This window comes from Schistocerca serialis, chromosome 2 (assembly GCF_023864345.2).
Source record: "Schistocerca serialis cubense isolate TAMUIC-IGC-003099 chromosome 2, iqSchSeri2.2, whole genome shotgun sequence".
Lineage (NCBI taxonomy): Eukaryota > Metazoa > Arthropoda > Insecta > Orthoptera > Acrididae > Schistocerca > Schistocerca serialis.
Window position 1 is genome coordinate 608,446,641 of NC_064639.1, and position 21,212 is coordinate 608,467,852.

Genomic DNA, 21,212 nt, shown 5'->3' on the forward strand with positions numbered 1-21,212 from the left:
GATTTGGGAGGAGGGGGGGGCTTAGAGGGACCCTTTGCAGTTTCACTCATACGTACTCGTATATCAATGTTGCACCCCCACATGATTATGCCACAGAGGGCAGTAAACAAGAGGTTTAAAAAAGCTTAAGTACTCTTCGTACTTCGGGTCACGTTCAAATTTCGTCGAATGTTTTTGAACGGTCTATAGTGATTCAGACGAGTACAGTAGAGCAAAAGTGGCAGTTATTCTGCACTTCAAAGGGGTGCGATCACGTTCAGTAGGATGCAGCCTCACAGTGTCCCTAGAGGCGGATGTGAAACGCCCTAGGGTGCCAACGGTGTCGCAGGTTAAGCAGAACGACTTCCAGTTGTTCATCATACTGCGAATTGTCGCTTTCGATAGCGAAATGTGAGTGCATCAACGTCACAGGGGTAGTTTCATTGATGGTGTTTATGCCACGCCCTGTGACCTTTCCGTGCCGATTCTGAGCGGCGGTGCGTATGTAATGTTCTCCTCGGCAGCCGTAAGGAAACTGCCTGACTCCATCTCAGAGAAGTCAAAATATGTGGTGAAATGGGGATAAGAGGGATTGTGACGACCTTCCGATAGGGTGACATGTCCACGGTGCCGTAGGGCACAACTGTGGTAAAATTTGATGCTACTGTCAAGTCATTAAAACACCTTACTGTTCACATGAACTTCTGAGCTGTGAGCTTTTCTTCGCAAATGTCCACACCGTGCTGTTTGAAGCGCCGCCAAGCCAGAGGGAGATGTCGCAGGGCGCCACGCTTTAGCACCATCACAGAAGAAGGTTGTAGGCACCTTCGAGACAAATTTCAAACTTACGCGTCTCAGTGGGAGTCAATTACGTGGTTTCGAAAAAGCGATGCTCTAATTTTATTGCGCAGTGTACATATCGCAAATATTTGTTTTTTCAACAACCGCGTTCGATCATTTTGATCTTCATCAAATTACTCTGCCTCCTTCAAGTTAATAGAACAGTCAAATAAAATCTTAAGGAGACATATTATAACGATGACTGAAGCCGGTCATTGAATAAAATAAATATTTGGGATCGTAGACTGAGTTGGTTTACGTACGTTAACGGGTTACAAATTGCTGAACGACTCATCAAGTGCGATATAACGGCGATTAGTACCAGCAATCCTAGGAGTAATTAAACACGACTAGCTAATCCACATTTCTTCTACGCTTCTGTAACGTAATAAGTATATTCAGCAAAAGAGTTTGCTCAGTTCCAAAAAGGGCCTGGCAATGTATTATGTCCTTTGGGAGCTCTCGGTCTCTGGCCTACAAAGCAAACTGAGACTGCTACGCCCTTGCTTGTGGGTAAAATTCCGGTTTTACTGTATGAATACCAGTGAAGTTTTGCATTGAGACCATCCATCGCTTTGTTGCTATCGCTTCACAAAACTGTCATATCAACCTGTCCACAGTGCTTCACAGTCTACCTGACATTCGTTAAGAACTTATTTGCAAGTTATAATACTGAAATCTCTCAAGCGGCCATCTAGATTCTGACACCCAAAACTTACAATGGCATGCTTTTTTATCTAGGCTATACCCAAAAGAAAAATGAATAATCAGTCGTTTTGCTAATTTCCGAGTACAAAACTGTGTTTTTGTACACACAACGTCCTTTTTCACTATTCTGTCACTTCAACTGTTCATCAGTTCACATTGACCGTTTTGAAAACTTGCACTTCTCATTACGTGCAATAATTCTTTGCCATAGTCTCCTGCTATCTTCGTCTTATGAACCTCATTCGTCTGATACTTTCATACAGCTAAATACACTACATTTATGACATTTAACTACGAATTGTTACCAACTACAACATTGTTTTTATACTTCATCAAATTTATATAGCTTCACAAAAATCTGCCATTATCCTATGCATTATTCCCTCATATTTCTTGCATTGGTGGTTACACGACCCACATGGTCTGTAATAACAGATACAAAACTTTTCAACAATATGTGGAAGTCACAAATGGAATAAGTTTAAAATTTCTTTCCTCCCTGTATCAGCTAGTTGGTGCTTTTTCTGAATATTATCTACTCTCTCTCTCTCTCTCTCTCTCTCTCTCTCTATCTCTATCTCTGAACATTTACGTCAGCTTGCATCTTTATCTCTGAATACTTTTATCGTATTTTCGCCGAATCTACTTACGATCCTTTTCAATTAGCTCCATGAGGTTTTCGTAAACTTTCGTTTGTATTATCGTTACCATGTAAACACCTGTCACGGCACGTGAAATTGATTTATTTGTTCCACCGTTAGATGCCAGCCTTACGTGAACTCGACAGACTTAGTAAAAATGGTATACTCTTCCAGATTCCAACGTCTGCCATCACTTACTCAGGCGTGTTTAACTCGTCCCGCGTGAGCAACAAAACATTTGTTCTGCTAAGGGTAACAAGAATTCATCTGCATATTGCACCTTGTTTACGAGCGTAATATCACTAATTTATGGTACAATACCTTCAGTTTAGTATAAGTATATTGACAACAGTGATCTCCAGAAATAAATTTACCGTTGGTAGATGGAAGCAGTGATTGTTCTGTTATTATTATCCTCTATTTCTATCTAAGCCATAACCAAAACGCGACCGAATCACCCATCAAAAAATTACTTCTGACTCTTCTGCAAAGGCCGGTCGGAGTGGCCGAGCGGTTCTAGGCGCTACAGTCTGGAACCGCGCAACCGCTACTGCCGCAGGTTCGAATCCTGCCTCGGGCATCGTTGTGCGTGATGTCCTTAGGTTAGTTAGGTTTAAGTAGTTCGAAGTTCTAGGGGGTTGATGACCTCAGCAGTGCTCAGAGCCATTTTCTGCAAAGCTTTAAAATTTCAAATGGCCTTCCATTTAACCGAGGAAGGTGGCACAGTGGTCAGCACACTGGAGTCATATTCGGGAGGAGGACCGTTCAAACCCGCGTCCGACCACCTGATACAGGTTTCCCGTGATTTCCCTAAATCGCTTCGGCAAATGCCGGGATGGTTCTTTTGCAAGGGCATGGCCGGTTTCCTTCTCCACCCTTCCCCAATCCGATGGGACCGATGAGCTCGCAGTTTGGTCCCACCCCCCAAATCAACCAACCAACCTTCTGTTTCACACACCGTGCGATGGTGCTCACTGTTTGGAGTCGTTACGGAAGGAGCGATAATCATAATGCCGTGCAGTCACCGTCAAGTATTCTGTGTATTGCGAATGCCTGGGTGGTCCCTTGTATAGACCACTGCAGCCGCCTTGACTCACTCTCCGCTGACTCAGCAGGTAGTCAGTCAATAACCTCAAAGTTCACGAGACGACCTTACTGAAATGGAAAATGGAAGGGAGCTAGGATCTGGAAATGGTGAGGTGACGAGCAGAAAGAAAATAATCTTCAAGCATATTTATTTATTTGCCATAGAGGACAAACTTTAAATTACAAATACAAGCAATACTTACTCGCCACAGAGACCAAATTAAAGACAATAATTACGAATCATTACGTTGAGTGAACTGCCGCAAGCAAGTTAGCAAAGTTTTAAAAAAGCAGTTTCTATAATAGGACAGAATTCTTTTTTAAATCAAATCCAAAGGATTTCTTTACATTTCATAGCCTTTTGAAAATCGCTCTAGAGGCACATAATTGAACAACTATTTCACGACATTAATTATACGCGAAAGGGTTCAAAATAAAATGACATGTGACTTCTAAAATTACCGAAATGTGTATTGACAAATCATCAGGCGTAAGCAATTACAAGAGCAACAGAATTCATCGCAAGTAAAGGAGCCGAAGCTTATGAATTAGGCAAAACATCGTAACTAGCTCGATTTTGGCCGACGCCCCGTACAGTTCCTCAGTTCAGTACAGATTCAAAAATAAACACACAGAAAAATATATTGTATTTACCTTACATAAATGGTAACACAGGAGCCTCAAACAGAACAGAGGAAATCAGGACAGGCAACTCAGTCCGTTTGACCCATAAGTACTTCTGATTAACAAAACAGAATTTGCATAACGACACATATTACAGCTTAGACATGAACCTTTTTAACCTTAACAAGCAATGGCAGATACTAAGAAAAACTTAAAGCCTGATAATACAAGCATCATTAGTGCAGGTAAATATCAAAGTTAACACGCAACGGAAAAATTTAAAATACTTAAGGCTAGAAAACACACGCTCCCGTAGTGCAGAAAAATATCAGAGATTCTGCAAACAGAAGACGATAAAATGTTAGCTCTCTTGAACTCCAGCAAATGTTTAACTCGGGCCCGTATTTACTACCGAAACGATGGTCAACGTTAAAGGCCTCGGCCAAGCAAGAGTTAGCAGTGCAAAACTAAATCAGCTTAGGGCACGAACATGAAACGGAATTCAGGAGCAAAGCACAGGGGTTTCACGAACCGCGGGTGACATTTAATTGCAATTTGCTCACCGTTGTCTCTGTGTTGGGCCTTGGTCAAGCGCACGGTCCGATTCCATCAGACCACTTTACCCCATAACGTCCTGTGAGACGTCATGAGCTTACGTTGCGAATGATGTAAGCGGCCTGTTGTTAAATGTTACCTGTGGTTATCTTAGTAACTAGTGTAATCTACGATGTTTGTAAACTATGCTGTTTATTCCAGGCATATCAGATATATGTACGAGGGCATGGTTTGGCTGGAATCTGAGAGCTCAGATTAAACTGTCGATAGATAAATTAGTAGCTATTATATTTTTATTTGTTCCTCACAAATATTTTGCTGTTTATTTCTGCATTTGGTAAGATTTCCGAGGGAAAATTTAGGCAGCAACTTAAGAGAAGTTTAATTGTTGCGAGTGACACGATTAGTGATTATAATTGTTTCTTACAATTATTTGTCTGTTCGTTGAGGGTGAGGCTATCCAGGAACCTAAGAGCATAGGTCAAATGGTCGTGAGTGAAAAGAGCATTAATGTCATGTCTAATTTTGAATTTTACAAATAATGACTGTTTTTTAGTATGTGTCGTCGTTAAGATGTTACATATATGAAATCGATTGTTTTTGTAGGAGTGATGTTGTTACTGCTGGTGGCTTACACTTGTTTAAGATTTTTATTTTTGTGGTGTGGTTTGTAGTAATAGTCCAGCTGCAGGGAATCGTTTCCTAAGTATTTATTGGTTATTTGTTTGTTTTCGGTTTTTGACTTGTTAATTTTCGTTTGTAGTGTGATACCCATTTTGTGTGTACATTTTTTCGATTTACTCTGTAAAATTCGTACTTTATTTTCGATTAAGTAGTCTTTTGGGAGTGAGTCTGGTATCGCTGTCTTCATTTAAGCTATATCGGTCTAGTGTACGCTGCGATTCCACCTGGCTTTTTTCCATTTGTTGTCTGATTTACTTTAGAGAAATTGCGGTTTCTTGAGGTGTCTTGTATCTCAGCCTTCCTCTGAGATGTATAGGTCCAGCATACTCTACAATTCGACTTGAATTTTTTTTTTAATTTTCTTTCCATTTATTCTGAATGAGTTGATGTGTGTAATTTTTTCATTATGTGGTTCTTTTGTGTGTGGTGGAATTGAGGGGGAGGGGGGGGGGGGGAAGTCTGGAATCGCACTCTTAGTTTCAGATATTATACACAGTCCATTCACGTTAATGTGACTACTGCCCATGTTCGGCGTCAGCGTGCAATAAACTTCACAGGCGGAAGGTGGGAGCACTAGCAGTGGAGGGTACATAAACCGTGTCAAGCGACACAGAAAACAGTGCAGTCCTTGTATCGCGGAAACGGAGCGATTTATCTGACGTGCAAAAGGGCATGATCAGTGGCTTTCGGGCCAAGGGTGGAAGCATTTCCGAAACGGCTAAGTCTGTAAACTGTTCATCTGCCGCCGGGGTGAAAGTAAACAGTGCATGGCAACATGGAGCTATCCAAAACCGGCTTTGAGGCAACAGCAGTGCACCACAGACCGTATATAGGGGTGAAAGATGGTTACAGAGCTGTGTACGAGTGAACAGACATGCAAGTGTTGAGCAACTGACCGTACAGATAAACCAAGGTCCCACAAACAGTGTCTCCTCAATGACCGTTTAGCGAACGTTGCTGCGTATGGTCCTCCGCAGCAGGCCCTGGATCACACACCCATGGTGACTGCTGGCAGAATTTACACGCCAATACAGAATAGCAAATGGTGACCTTTTCAGCTGAATTACGCTTTATGCTCAACCGGACAGACAGCTATTGGCAAGGACGACATGAAACGACTGAACACCCTGCAACAGCCGCCGGAAGGGTCCAGGCCGGAGGAGGGAGTGCTATGATCTGGGGATCTGGGTGATCTCCTGATTCTGGGAGGCACAATGGATCAACACCAGTATGCATCTATCCTCGGGACCATGTCCACCCGTACATGAAGTTTGTCATCCCTCGGCTCAATGGTATCTACCATAAAAAAATTCCAACGTACCACACAGCTCTCAGTGCACGTGCGCCGTTAGAATAGCACCAGGAGAAGTTTATCGTACTCCCCTGGCCACCAAAGTCCCCGGATTTCAGCCCACTAGGAGATCTGTGGGACCACCTCGATCCGGCTGTTCGTGCCATGCATCCTCAACCCAGAAACATTGCGCAGCTGACCGCAAACTGGAGTCGACTTAGCTCCACATCGCTGTCGGTACTTCCAGAACCTCACTGACCCTCTTCCTGCACGTCTCACATGGCTTCGCACTCCAAAAATTGGTTACTCGGGATTTTATTAGATGGTCACATTAATGTGAATCGGCTGTTTATAATAGTTCAAACTAAGGCAGCGTTACGAGACACAATCTACCTACACTGTAGGTCCAGCCACACTGTGAATCCACTTGCGTGGTTTCCTTGTATACTTCTTAGGTTTATTATGAACGGATGACTGTCTAATATTTCTCGGTTATGTCGATGTTTTGTGGGGGTGTGTCTAGTGTCGCTGTCTTCGTTTGAGGTATATGGATCAAGTGAATTATTCCATTTCCATTTTGTGTTTGCTGTATATTTATGTTATCCTAGAGGACTTCGTGTGTGTGATTTTTCGATTTTTTTGTTGGTTTCGAATGATTTTATCTTAATTTTTAGTTTGTCCCCGCTCAAACGCCCCCCTCCCCTCTCCCCTCCCCCCACCTGTTAATTTCATTTTATCAGTTAGTTGAAATATCTTGCGTGTTTTATATGCTTGTTTTCGAACGTAATGGTCTGTTTTATGGTCGCTATCTTGAAGAATGAAATCGGCCTCTTATTAAATGTTATCTGTGATTGTTTTAATAATTCGTGTAAACTATCCCCTTCACTCGAAATACGGCGTCATGAGTCAAAGCAAACGGGTGAAACTGGACCTTGCTCTATTCCCTCTGGCTCAGGAGAATAAAGGAGGGTGTTCGTGGCCACGTCCATCATCGAAGGCAGCAGAAAACATGCCTAGTCGAACCCAAACCTTGGCTCGGTTCCCCACAAAGTAGGTGAGGCTCCGACTCTCCAGTAGACACATGCACACTCTACAACGTAAACGCGTGCGATGCAAATCCGGCGGACGAACGTCCACGTCTAAGAGGCAGCAGACAGATCTCTGTCCGCCCCCGGTAGGTGAGTGGTCAGCGCGATAGAATGTCAATTGTAAGGGCCCGGGTTCGATCCCCGACTGGGTCGGAGATTTTCTCGACTGAGGGACTGGGTGTTGCGACGTCCTAATCATCATTTCATCCCCATCGACGCGCAAGTCGCCGAAGTGGCGTCAAATCGAAAGATTTGCACACGGCGAACGGTCTACCCGACGGGAGGCCCTAGTCACATGACATTTTTAGTGCGAGCTGCGCGGGCACTGAAACCCCGCTCTAGACGCCGCTAAGGCACCACCTCAAGTGACGCCATAGCAGTCGTAGCTAAGGAAAGAAACGAAATAGGTTTCACAATCAAAAGAACTCATATGAGCACGTGAACGGCTCACTTACTTTAATTCCTTTCTTCTACGTCGCTCCTTGCCGCTGTTAGAAAACAGTGACACCCTGGGAGTGCGTGCTTCTAGAGCGTGAGAATTAGACTCCCAACTGCTTTTCGAGTTTACTCATCTGTCACACGACTGTAGTACATGCTGCTCTGCTACAATATACTTTTCAACTGATTTCTAGGAACTGAGATACTTGAACACTATTCGAGAGGGACAGCGATATTATCACATCCGGCTAAAGCGGCAGCTTAGAAATCAGGCTGTAGTGCTTCTTTGTCTCTTCATTTTCTTGTTTTTGTAATCTTCCACCAAGTACTTCTGTTACTACAACCAACTAGATAGGAACAACAACAACAATAATAATAATAATAGTGATATATTCGCGGCGAGTTGTAATCGAGGTGTGATAAGGATTTGTGATAAACATTTATTTTTCGACTCTCATGGACATATTAAAATTTATCACACTTCCAGTTCTCCCTAATCATTGGAAAGCCGGCAGCATTTGGGTGGTATCCATTATAAAATAATGGAAAATATAGGACACTTGCATTAAGCACACTCTATGAATGCCCCTTTCTAATACCCGCATATGATTTTAATAGTAATAGCAGCAAAAAGGCTCACTAAAATTTAGAAAAAATAGCCGTCGGGAAATAATTTTTGACATGAAGCATAGTATTTCAACACAGGTACGGTGCAGTACCAGGAAGTGAAGAATAGGAGGGAATTTTGTATGTGTTGTACCTGGGCGATAACCCCCGTCAGACGAAATGAGTTTCTTTAATATCTTAGCAGTTTGCTCTGCCTTGTAACTGGATATTTGTGTTAGTTGTCAACTTCAAATAGTTTTTAATATAACTGGTTTTTGATAACATTTGATTTCACTTGCAGACTATTGATGTCTGGAAGAGTAATAATGTAACAGAAAGACAAGTACTTGAAACATGTTTTCACATTTCTTGTAATTTCATAAAAAGTGTGCAGCACAATTACAGCGATTGTTATCATTTCAAATGAAATAAGAAAATATATTAAACCTCTGTTAAAGGGCTGACTGGAGGCGAGAGACTCAAAAGTGTTACAGAGTGCTTCTGTTTCAGGCAGGGGTTTCCTGAGTGGCCATGTTCACCGTGTACGCCCCACAATGGAAAGGCGGTCGTCACACTACACGTGCTTTCTCTTTTTCTATCAGATTGCCAGGCATGTACATGTTTTTTAACGCTTTGTGTGTACGAGATGTGTCCTTCAGATTTTTTGTCTGGTTATTATTTTAATACGGTATGGGCAGAAGGCCACTACCCATCGTAACACATTGAAAACATTAAGGTAATCATATTTGATTGTGATAATTATGGACAGAAACACCAGAGTGTTCTGTTACATTTTTTTCAGTTAATAACCTACGACGACTTGAACTCACTTGACTTTCAACATAATGGACTCCCACTGCATTATGCATTTCGTCTTCTGACGAAATTTATCAACAAATATTGAAAATTCGAGAAATAACGTTGTAAACAATCCTGTAGCTTCAAAAAAGTGTTCAGTTATTTCATAATTCCAATTGTTCGTTGTCTATTCAATTAGGTTACGTAGCGAGGTGACTTTTGAACCACCCTGTGTCATTATAAAACTATTATACTTATGATTTTCAGGTACCTTTTTGTACCAATAGTTTCGACTTCTTACGTTTAGCAACTGTTGAGTCATACAACAATAAAAGAAGTTTGATCAGTGGAGTAAATGATAGCAATTCTAGCAACAATAAACTTGAGCCTTCTAGTTGCATACTTCTCCATATGTCTGCCAACACACGTTGGTGTACATAGCCTTGGTGTAACGCCCCACTTCCGTGTGAAAATCTTCTGACTGTGAAATTTGCAGGAAAACGCCAGATAATGACTACCTTCTTGCTGGAGACAGAACCGACTGTTCAATAATAACTTTACATTCTGGTACATATTCCCTATCTGTAACTAATGAATATAGAGAGAGATCGTTACGACACAAACATCTCATTTGGATTCTAAATAGCGAATCTGATGAAATGAATACGAAAATGAATAAAAATTTGTCTGAATATAGCCCTATTGGCTAGTGCATTCGTTCTGGATATTCGCATGTATACCTAACTCGCAAATAGTTGATATATATTGCTGTTAAATTTGTAATATGTATATGCAGTTAATGCTGAGCTGACCTATTCTTTGTGTCCACATTGAAGCCGAAGAAACCATTCTAAGAAACGATACTAGTTTTCCTCCTGCATAGCTCTTGCAACTCAGGATTGCATTCGACACGCAAAAGTGTAAAAAAAGAGTTCTTCTCCATGTCGCTTAACAGGCAGCTGTAGTAGTAGTAGTAGTAGTAGTAGTAGTAGTAGTGTGTGTGTCTGTGTGTGTGTGTGTTTGTGTGTGTGTAAATCAAAGCGAATTGTGGACCGACGCAAACTAACAGCAGTCAGTGTACTATACTACAAACAGAGAAACATTTTTTTTTTTTTTTCAATTTCAGATAGGACGTCAAACTGAAACACAGTGAAAATCCAATGAAGTTTTGTGCAGATGTGTTGCGCAGTGCCTTTAACCTGCCCATGGACTGCGACGCGTCGCACTTTTCAGTTATGAGCGAACAGCGAGCAAATAAAGATGCCTAGAGCAATAGAGTCCCCGCCAGGTGTAAAGTGCTTGCTGTCATTGGCTAAGGGTTTCCGCCTGATTTTACACATCCCACATAACATAGCTGTCATGCGTGACAGCAAAGTGCGGCAGTGTTAGCAGGAACTCTATCCAGTGGCAACAAAGACGCTCCTGCAGCGTTTTCGATGGATAGTGTTTGATCACTTACCATAAAGCCCGTATATGGCTTCCTCTGATTTTCATGTCTTTGCTCGCATGAACCGCTGCTATGAGGATAGCATATTCGCACAGAGAACGAGTTTCAGACCACTGCAGAGAATTGCCGGAAAGTACAGGTGACTTCCATTTATGACGAGAGTATTGGAAAGCTGGTAAAACGCTGCGACAGATGTCTAAGTCGGAGGGACGACTATGTACAGAATTAGCTGGAATGTGTAGCTAAATATTGTAAATAAAACGTTTTTAAGCTTCACTGTGGTTTCCATTTCGCGAACGATCGGAGCTCGAGAAACAACACATCCGTCGTAATATGAAATGTGTGATTAGGTCACTGTTAGGGTAGTGGAGAGGATTGAAGGACAAGATCATATCACTTTAATTAATTTTAAAAGGCTATGTAGCTAAGCAAATGATGGTAATGTAGACTGAGCAATTACTATTTTTTTCGCGAATTCCAGATGTTACAAAAATACAGAGACAATGAATTTTCTGCGCAGGAAGTGTTCCAAGAGGGACGTAATTCCCATGAACGTATCAGAGTTATCTCAAACAGAGAATAGTGCTTCATGTGGCCTGGGTCTCGACATTCTTTTTTTTAAATTTTTCCCTGAAACTACATAATACCTTAATAGAATTAAGTTTTGTGCCGTACTTCTCTCTAACAGCTAGGCCCACAAGACCTAGATGCTTAACGACGACGCCAGATGACAGTCCCGCTCTGAGGTGTATCATAGTCCGTCGTAAACGAAACGCAGTCTCCTTTTTTCTGGCCGCAGAGCGTGGCTTTATGGGCTCGGCAATTCAGTCAGGATCTGACAATTTTAGTGTTATAGGGAGGCCAGATGCCCCTCCTGTCACCATCCTCCCCCGGCCGTTGTCGCCGAGCGGTTCTAGGCGCTTCAGTCTGGAACCGCACTGCTGCTACGGCCTCAGGTTCGAATCCTGCCTCAGGCATGGATGTGTGTGAGATGTCCTTAGGTTTAAGTAGTTCTAAGTCTAGGGGACTGATGACCTCTCTTGTTAAGTCCCATACTGCTCAGAGCCATTTGAACCATTCACCATCTTCCCTCCGCTCTCCCCCCGCCCCCTTCGGGGGGGAAATTTGTATACGCCAATAGTCTGCGTCTAGTGCTATCCCACGTGAAAGCGTGAGGACCTGTTGGAAATGTTTGCGAATCGTAGAAGATACCGCCTACCTCAGGCGGCGCGCCTTCCCGGATCCCGGAAAGCCGGGTGCTAACACGCGCCACTGTCTGGCGGGATGGTAAACGTCACGCAGTGCTTTGTGCGAACGTAAATAAACAGCATAATTACAAACACACGCACTGCGTTTTATATTGCGCGACTTACGTGACTCTTTATTTATTATTAGATTTGAAATTTAAATACGAGTTTGTGTCATCATTGAATTTTGTCTTCATCAGACTAGCATGATGGCAGGATTTCTGTTATCGTCTATATCATTCTCAACTTTCCTCAATTTTGAGATCTTCAGGAACGAATACTTTGATTAATATGTGCATCAATTCCACTGAGAGGACTTTCTGTTTCAGCCTAAGTAGCTTCAGATTCAGGTTCTGAGTGGTGGGTGTCTCCATCGCTAATGGTTGTGTTGCTTATTGAGTGCTGTTGCTGTTTGGTTTGTGGGGCGCTCAACTGCGCGGTAATCAGCGCCCGTACCATGTCCCAATTTTTACACAGTCCATTTTTTATTCACAGTCCATTCCAGTCACTGTCACAAATGATGATGAGGATAGTGATGATGAAACGTCGAGGACAACACAAACACCCAGTCCCCGGGCAGAAAAAATCCCAAACCCGGCCGGGAATCGAATCTGGGACCCTGTGATCCAGAGGCAGCAACGCTAGCCACTAGACCACGAGCTGCAGACTGAATATTGAGTGAAAACGCTCCTTCTGTGATACTAAAACCAGGGAGCTGTTCAAACTTACGTACTTCGTTTACTTTTTACGCGTTGTTGTAATTTTACCTATTTTTAGCGCCACATATTTAGCAAACTGTTCTCCAAATTTGTTTCCTTAGACGATAAGTTGAAGTATTATTATAACTATAATCTTTGGGGGTCTTCTTTCTACAATATTTTCTGCATTACAGTTAGAACGTTAGTTAGTCATGGACTGTGCGGCTGGTGCCGACGGAGGTTCGAGTCCTCCCTCGAGCATGGGTGTGTGTGTTTGTCCTTAGGATAATTTAGGTTAAGTAGTGTGTAAGTTTCAGGACCAATGACCTTAGCTGTTAAGTCCCATAAGATTTCACACCTAGAATGTCAGTTGGGCAATATAACGATAAGATTATCAACAACACAACAAGGATTTCATCAGCATGAAGTTCCGTTATTCACTGAAAAGCAAAAGAAACTGGTACACCAGCCTAATAACACACAGGGACCCCGCGATCAAGCACAAGTGCCGCAACATCGCGTGGCATGGACCGGGCTAATGTCTGAAGTAGTGCTAGAGGGATCTGACTCCATGAATCCTGCAGGGCTGTCCATAAATCCGTAAGAGTACGACGCGGTGGAGATCTCTTCTAAAGAGCGCGTTGCAAGCCATCCCAGATATGCTCAATAATGTTCATGTCTGGAAAGTTTGATGGCCAGCGGAAGTGTTTAAACTCAGAAGAGTGTGCCTGGAGTCACTCTGTAGCATTTCTGGACATATGGGTGTCGCATTGTCCTGCTGGAATCGCCCAAGTCCGTCGTATGCACAATGGACATGAACGGATGCAAGTGATCAGACAGGATGCGTACATACTTTTCACCTGTCACAATCGTATCTAGAGTATCAGGAGTCTCATATCACTCCAACTGCACACGCCCCACACCATTACAGAGCCTCCACCAGCTTGAACAGTTCCCTGCTGGCATGCAGGCTCCATGGATTCATGAGGTTGTCTCCATACCCGTAAATTTCCATCTGCTCGATACAATTTGACCAGGCAACATGTTTCCAGTCATCAACAATCCAATTTCGGTGTTGACGGGCCCAGGCGAGGCGTAAAGTTTTGTGATGTGTAGCCATCAAGGGTACACGAGTGGACCTTCGGATCACAAAGCCCATATCGATGATGTTTCGTTGAATGATTCACACGTTGACACTTGTTGATGGCCCAGCATTGAAATCTGCAGCAATTTGCGGAAGGGTTGCGCTTCTGTCACGTTGAACGATTCGCTTCAGTCGTCGTTGGTTCCGTTGTTGCAGAATCTTTTTCCCGCCGCAGCGATGTTTGAGATTTGTTGTTTTGCCGGATTCCTGATATTCACGGTACACTCGTGAAATGGTCGTACGGGGAAGTCCCCACTTCGTCGCTACCTCGGAGATGCTGTGACCCATCGCTCGTGCGTCGACTATAACACCAAGTTCAAACTCACTTAAATCTTGATAATCTGCCATTGTAGCAGCAGTTCCTCTTTATTTGAATACGCATGCCTATACCAGTTTGTTTGACGCTCGAGTGTAATACTACTGAAGAAACCTACTGCTAATAGTTTCGAGTTCGTTTGCTTTAAATATTTTTATGCATAAATTTTGTCTGGTGCAGGTGTGAATAAAATCGCTGTTTCGCTCCTGTAAGGAGGGAGTCCTGACACTCGCAACTAGAGTGGATTGAAAAATTCGAATATTGAGAAAAAGAAGCAGAGCAAAGACATAAAGATTCCAGATTGCCAACAGCTGCAGGGATATGGGGACAAAGCATACTGTCTCTGTTGGTGAGAGGAAAAGCTTTTAAGTGTCGCCAGACGGATATTTTAGAACCTTATCCACGACGAAACCTGACTGTGACAAAAAGAGTTTTGATCGAGATCTGGCAATGCACCTTTGGTATACTAACCAATAAGTAGTGATTTTTTGAGCAATTGATGACGATTCCCTCTCATGTGATTCTGTACTAATGACTTCCACACAATTATCAGCATCATTTGTGGACAATAACATTCCTAAAACGGATTGACCTGAGCAGAGTCCCAATCTGAACTGAATGTATCATTTTTGGGATGAGTTAGAAAGTCGATTTCGCTGCAAACACTAGCGTCCAACATCACTACCGTCTCAGGTTTGGGCTCTTGAGGAAGAACGAACTGCCATTCCTCCACAGACATTCATAAACCTCATTCAAAGGATTCGTAGCAGTGTTCAAGCCTTCATTAAGGCGAAGGTTCCACGCAGCCCATATTAATGTCCATTAACGTCCGTCGATACGTGTCGGTATATTTTGATCCGATAGTGTATTTCGGTTATACCTTGATATGAATATACGTCAATTATAATGATTAAGCTGATGATGGAAATGAGCGTTTGGTGTCATTGGCCGGGAGGCTCCTTAAGGGGCAGGTCCGGTCGCCTTGGTGCAGGTCTTATTACATTCGACGCCACATTGGACGACCTGCGTGCCGGATGGGGATGAAATGATGATGAAGACAACACCCGACCCCTGAGCGGAGAAAATCCCCGACACAGCCGGGAATCGAACCCTGTCCCCTTAGGAAGGCTGACCATTCGGTTACCAGGGCTGACACGATGATGATGTTGGTGATGATGATGATGATGATGGTCCTCATCATTGTCATCAGTATCAATATCATTAGTAATATTACCATTTATTTCAGAAGAAACATGATTCGCTGAGGTGATACAATTTTTTGGTGAAAGGTATGAGAAGGAAGGAAAATGACGAGATTCAGAAGCACCAGGGGCTGATTGTAGTCGGACGCTTTTACGCGGCTACGCTAATGCCGGTGCTAGACCAGTAGCGCTCCCGTACGATATTCGACAGCCTCGTAAAAGTTGGATGCTCGATTTCTCTGAAACGCTTGAGAAGCGCATGATACTAGAGCAGCATCTGTTACATCCAACCGTGCGAAAGATGACCTAAATCGGTGCCCCGCTGTGTGTAGGCTTACCTTGCCGTGCTGGGGGACAGACTGCAGCATAGGGGCCTGGCGCAGTGCGGAGTGGAGGGCAGAGTGATGGGCAGGCGGCGACCGGCGCTACGGACCATAAAGCGCGCGCGCGATACGGCCGCGACGCGAGAGTAGGGAGGGGGCGGGCCGCCCATTACACGGGACGACGCCGTCGCCGGCTGCTCGTTAGACGCCGAGCCGTGCACTCTTATCACGTCGCGTCCTCTGCTCTCCCACACTGCCACAGGCTATCTTAAGCATTTGTCGCATGGCGAACATTTTTTAGACTTATGTTAGGTGATAGAGACCTGGCAGTGCAATAAGGATAGGATTGTTATGTTAGCACCGCCGTCTAACAAAAGCACACTTTTCCACAATGAACGACACGTTAAATACATCTACATCTACATACATACTCCGCAATCCATCATACGGCGCGTGGCGAAGGGTACCTCCTACCAGAACTAGTATCTTCTCTCCCTGTTGCGCTCCCAAACAGAACGAGGGAAAAATGACTGCCTATATGCCTCTGTACGAGCCCTAATCTCTCTTATCTTAACTTTGTGGTCTTTCCACGAAATATAAGTTGGCGGCAGTAAAATTGTACTGCAGTCAGCCTCAAATGCTGGTTTTATAAATTTCCTCAGTGGCCTCCTTTCCTCCAGAGACTCCCACGCGAGCTCCTGAAGCATTTCCGTAACACTCGCGTCATGATCAAACCTACCAGTAACAAATCTAGCAGCCCGCCTCTGAGTTGCTTCTATGTTCTTCCTGAATACGTCCTGATAGGGATCCCAAACGCTCGAGCAGTACTCAAGAATAGGTCTTATTAGTGTTTTATAAGCGGTCTCCTTTACGGATGAACCACATCTTCCCAAAATTCTACCAATGAACTGAAGACGACTATCCGCCTTCCCCACAACTGCCATTACATGCTTGTTCCACTTCATATCGCTCTGCGATGTTACGCCCAAATATTTAATCAGCGTGACTGTGTCAAGCGCTACACTACTAATGGAGTATTCAAACAACACGGGATTCTTTTTCCTGTTCATCTGCATACACTGCTGGCCATTAAAATTATTACGTCAGCAAGGATAGTAAATAAATTGTACTTGTTCTGTGTATACAGTATAATATAAGGGACGACGAAAACGCTTCCGTTGGAAGGCAGAACAGTCCAGAATCGGTATGCCAAACAGGCAAAATTGCCCTAAGCATTTAGACAGTCAACGTACCGACGCATCGGGCTGAAGATGGCCGCTTAGTAAAACACCGTGTCCTGTTGGTTGAAGAAGTCCTAAATTGCCTGCTGCGCATTCTCGTCCGACCCGAACTGTCCATCTTTTAAGGTCTTCTTTTTAAGAAACCGAAGGTTCGATAATCGCATGGGTAGAGCTCAGGACTATAGGGCGTGTGTTCCACTTGAGTTGGCGTAACGTCTGTATTACAACATTTGCGATATTCCTACTCGCGTTACCATGAACTTACTGCGCACCTTGGCACACCATTTAACGGTGGCTTCCGACAGACATGCTGTCCTGTACACATTCTTCACCCGCCGATGAATGTCTACCCGGTGTTTGTCCTTCGGCAGCCAACAAAGAAATAACGACATGTTGATCTTCTTTGGACGCATTTAGTAATAACGTCGCCATAGTTCACGTTTCCGCATTTATCGCATGAACGTCGAAAAGACGTGAATGGCACACTGATCTCTTGCTTACCTTCTTATACACCCGTATAGGACTCGTGCTACGTTGAATTTATGTACACTGCAGCAAAGCCCTCAAACAGAAAACTTTCGATCGCCCCTTACAGAAATAATTCTTTTTTCCCCTTTTTGTGAATCATCAGTCTCCTGACTGATTTGATGTGGCCCGCCATGAATTCCTCTCCTGCGCCAAGCGCTTTTCATCTCAGAGTAGCATTTGCAACCTATGTCCTCAGTTATTTGTTGGATTTCAATCTCTGTCTTCCTCTATAGTTTTTACCAACTACAGCTCCTTCTAGTACCATGGAAGTTACTGCCCGATATTTTAACAGAATTCCTACCATCCTGTCCCTTCTTCTTGTCAATGTTTTCCATACATTCCTTTCCTCGCCGATTCCATGAAGAACCTCTTAATTCCTTGCCTTATCACTCCACCTAATTTTCAACATTCTTCTGTAGCACCACATCTCAAGCACTTCAATTGTCTTCTGTTCTGGTTTTTCCGAACTCCATGTTTCACTGCCATTCCATGCTGTGCTCCAAACGCACATTCTCGGAAATTTCTTCCTCAAATTAAGACCTATATTTGATATCAGTAGACTTCCGTTGGCTAGAAATGCCCTTTTTGCCTGTGCTAATCTGCCTTCTCCCTCCGTCCGCCATGGATTATTTTGCTGTCTAGGTAGCAGAATTCCTTAACTTCATCTCCTTTGTGATCACCAATTATGATGTTTAGTTTTGCGCTGTTATCTTTTCTGCTACTTCTCATTACGTTCACGTTTCTTCGATTTACTCTCAATCCATACTCTGTACTCATTAGACTGTCCATTTCACTCAACAGATCCTGTAAGTCTTAATTACTTTCACTGAGGATAGCAAAACCATCTGCGTATGTCATCATTGATATCCTTTCACCTAGTATTTTAATTTCGCTCTTGAATCTTGCTTTTATTTCCACCGTTGTTTCTTCGACGTATAGATTGAACAGTAAGGGCGAAAGCTAACGTCCTTGTCTTTCACGCTTTTCAATCAGAGCAAATCGTTCTTGGGCTTCCACTATTAATGTTCCCTTTTGGCTCTTTCCCTGTAGCTTACCCAAATTTTCTTAGAATTTCGAACATCTTTCTCCATTTTACATTGTCGAAAGCTTTTTCCAGGTCGACGAAACCTATGAACGTGTCTTGATTTTTCTTCAGTCGCAACGTCAGATGTGTGTCTCTGGTGCCTTTATCTTTCATAAAGTGAAACTGATCGTCATCTAAGAAGCGTAATTTTTTTCTTTCTGTTCTCCTGTATACTATTCATATCAGCGTCTTGGATGCATGAGCTGTTAAAACTGATTGTGCGATAATTTTCACATTTCTCGTGTCTTGCAGCCTTCGGAATTATATGTGGATTATGTTTTTCCGAAAGTCTGATGGTATATCGCCAGTCTCACACATTCTACACACCAACGTGAATAGTTGTTTTGTTGCCGCTTCCCCCAATGATGCTAGAAACTGCGATGTTGTCTTAGAAACAATTCGCGATTAAAATTTTTGGAGGTTTCAGGGTGTACAAGGTGCGAAATTTAGTACGTAGTGGTGCTATCTTTGGCAGCAACAATGGCTCTAAGTCAGTTGGGCTGAAATCGATCTGAGCTTTGGATAACAGATACGGGTGCTTCATTACACGCTTCTTCAATTCAATGCCATACTTCACCAGTCACAGTGACTGGCGACAGGTGGCGTACCAGCCTCTTGGCAATCCGCGACCACATGTTCCCAATGGGTGAGGGGTCTTTAGTAAGAGCTGGTCAAGACAACCTCTGAAGCGAGCTAAGGAAGGACATCACCGACAGCAATCGGTCTTGCGTTATCTTGTTGTTAGGAGTGGGTCTAAGACAGGGACGAGTCACAGGGTCTGACACGTCAGAAACGTAACGACTGCTGTCCAAGTTATCGGTAGTGCGTGATAAGAGATGATCGCGTTGAGTACCCAATGGACCTCATACCGTCAGGGCAGGTACTACGCTGGTGTGACAAATGGAACTCGTTCTCCTCGAAGCCTCCACATACATATACGTCCATCGTGATGCTCCAAGAAGCTGTGCTCTTCTCAGCAGGAGACGTGCTACCACGCATCTGTCCACTGCTGCCGTTGGGCGCACCACCGTCGGCGCGCACCTCTCTGCAGCCGACTCACGTGAAACCCCTGCAACGGTCACCGTGATGACTGTCCGTGATGCTCCATACACCGTGTTACTGTCCGTCTGGATACTCGCCTTGCTGCAAGCAAGATCATTTCCTCACCCAACGTGGTCACGTGGCTGTACTATCCTGAACGGCCGAGTGACAGTATGTCTGTCCTCTCAGGTGTTGGTAGGCTGGGGACTTTGAGGTCTGCATGGAGCTGAGTGTGGCTCTCCTGAACCCATCGATTCAAATGTGCGAGAAATCTTATGGGACTTAACTGCTAAGGTCATCAGTCTCTAAGCTTACACACTACTCAACCTAAATTATCCTAAGGACAAACACACACACACACACACTCATACCCGAAGGAGGACTTGAACCCCCCGCCGGGACCAGCCGCACAGTCCATGACTGCAGCGCCCTAGACCGCTCGGCTCATCCCGTGCGGCACCCAGCGATTCCATAATCTCATGACAGTCATGTGATACCGACCAACGACAGCAGCAGCATAGCAGAACGATGTACTGCAGTCTCGACAGGCTCCGCTCCTGCGCTTGACGAATTCCATCGTTAGTTTCTCCTTCTTACGAGACACATAACACAATTTTTCTCAAACACCCAATATTGAAATCCAGATTAAAATTGCTCGAAGCCATTTGGCTATTCTGTCGGAAGAGTGTTCTTTGTACGTCATTGGAACATCTCTTTGTTATTATTTTGTCTAGAATATTGGTTCAGCTACATCGCCACAATTTCGTGTCAGTGTATCTGTAAGTCTACTGATCTATTTTGTTGGCCACACACTATCACCCCTCGTGTCGTTGTCAAAGTCTTGCAGAGTATCAGCGACCTACAGCTGATCGTCAATATTTCGAAACTGTTTTGATAACTAGGTCAGTAACTTTGAAACGCTACTTTAAATGTATGAATATGGTTCCATTGTGATGTACACCGCTTTGAATACGATCGACAATCCGCGCTCAATTCCCATTGTCCTATATTAGCACGCCCCTTTTTGTGGAGCTCTGGCCAATAACGGTCAGGTTCCTTCTCTGGTAGCCTGCTCCACAACCTACGTTTAGTACTGACTCAATTACAATTGAATGATTTGAGAAAAACAGCCAACCAGTTGCAAGTATAAAGGTTTATTAACATCCCTTGACTACGGTTTCGACAACTGTAGATTGTCTTCTTCATAAATACAGGGATTTATTGAGTAAATTTTTCTTCATCATACTTAAAAGAATTCTTGATGTGTAAAGGAGTACAAAACCACTGAATAAAAATATAATGAACGAAAGTTACTTACGCATAAAATCACATATAGGCAACAACAGATTTCAGAGCAAAGAAGCTCATGTCAAATAACATGGTATATGTGACCATCAAGATAACCAAATAAAATCCATTAAAAAACATTCTCATTGGAACAAGGCTATGCATGAAATTCTTCACATTAAAATGAACTATGAACTAAATAATTCCTCAGTAGATCCATGTACTTCTGAAGAAGACTGTTTTTCAGTTGTTGAAACCTTGGTCAACAGTTGTCAATTAACCTTTACATCTGCAATTAGTTGGCTGACTTTCTCGT

General features: G+C 43.5%; 1 protein-coding gene across 1 annotated transcript in view; it reads left to right on the forward strand.

Moving 5' to 3' along the window:
* LOC126456274 (G-protein coupled receptor GRL101-like) overlaps window positions 1-21,212 on the forward strand; it is a 490,877-nt gene that overhangs the window by 103,916 nt on the left and 365,749 nt on the right. The window lies entirely within an intron of this gene.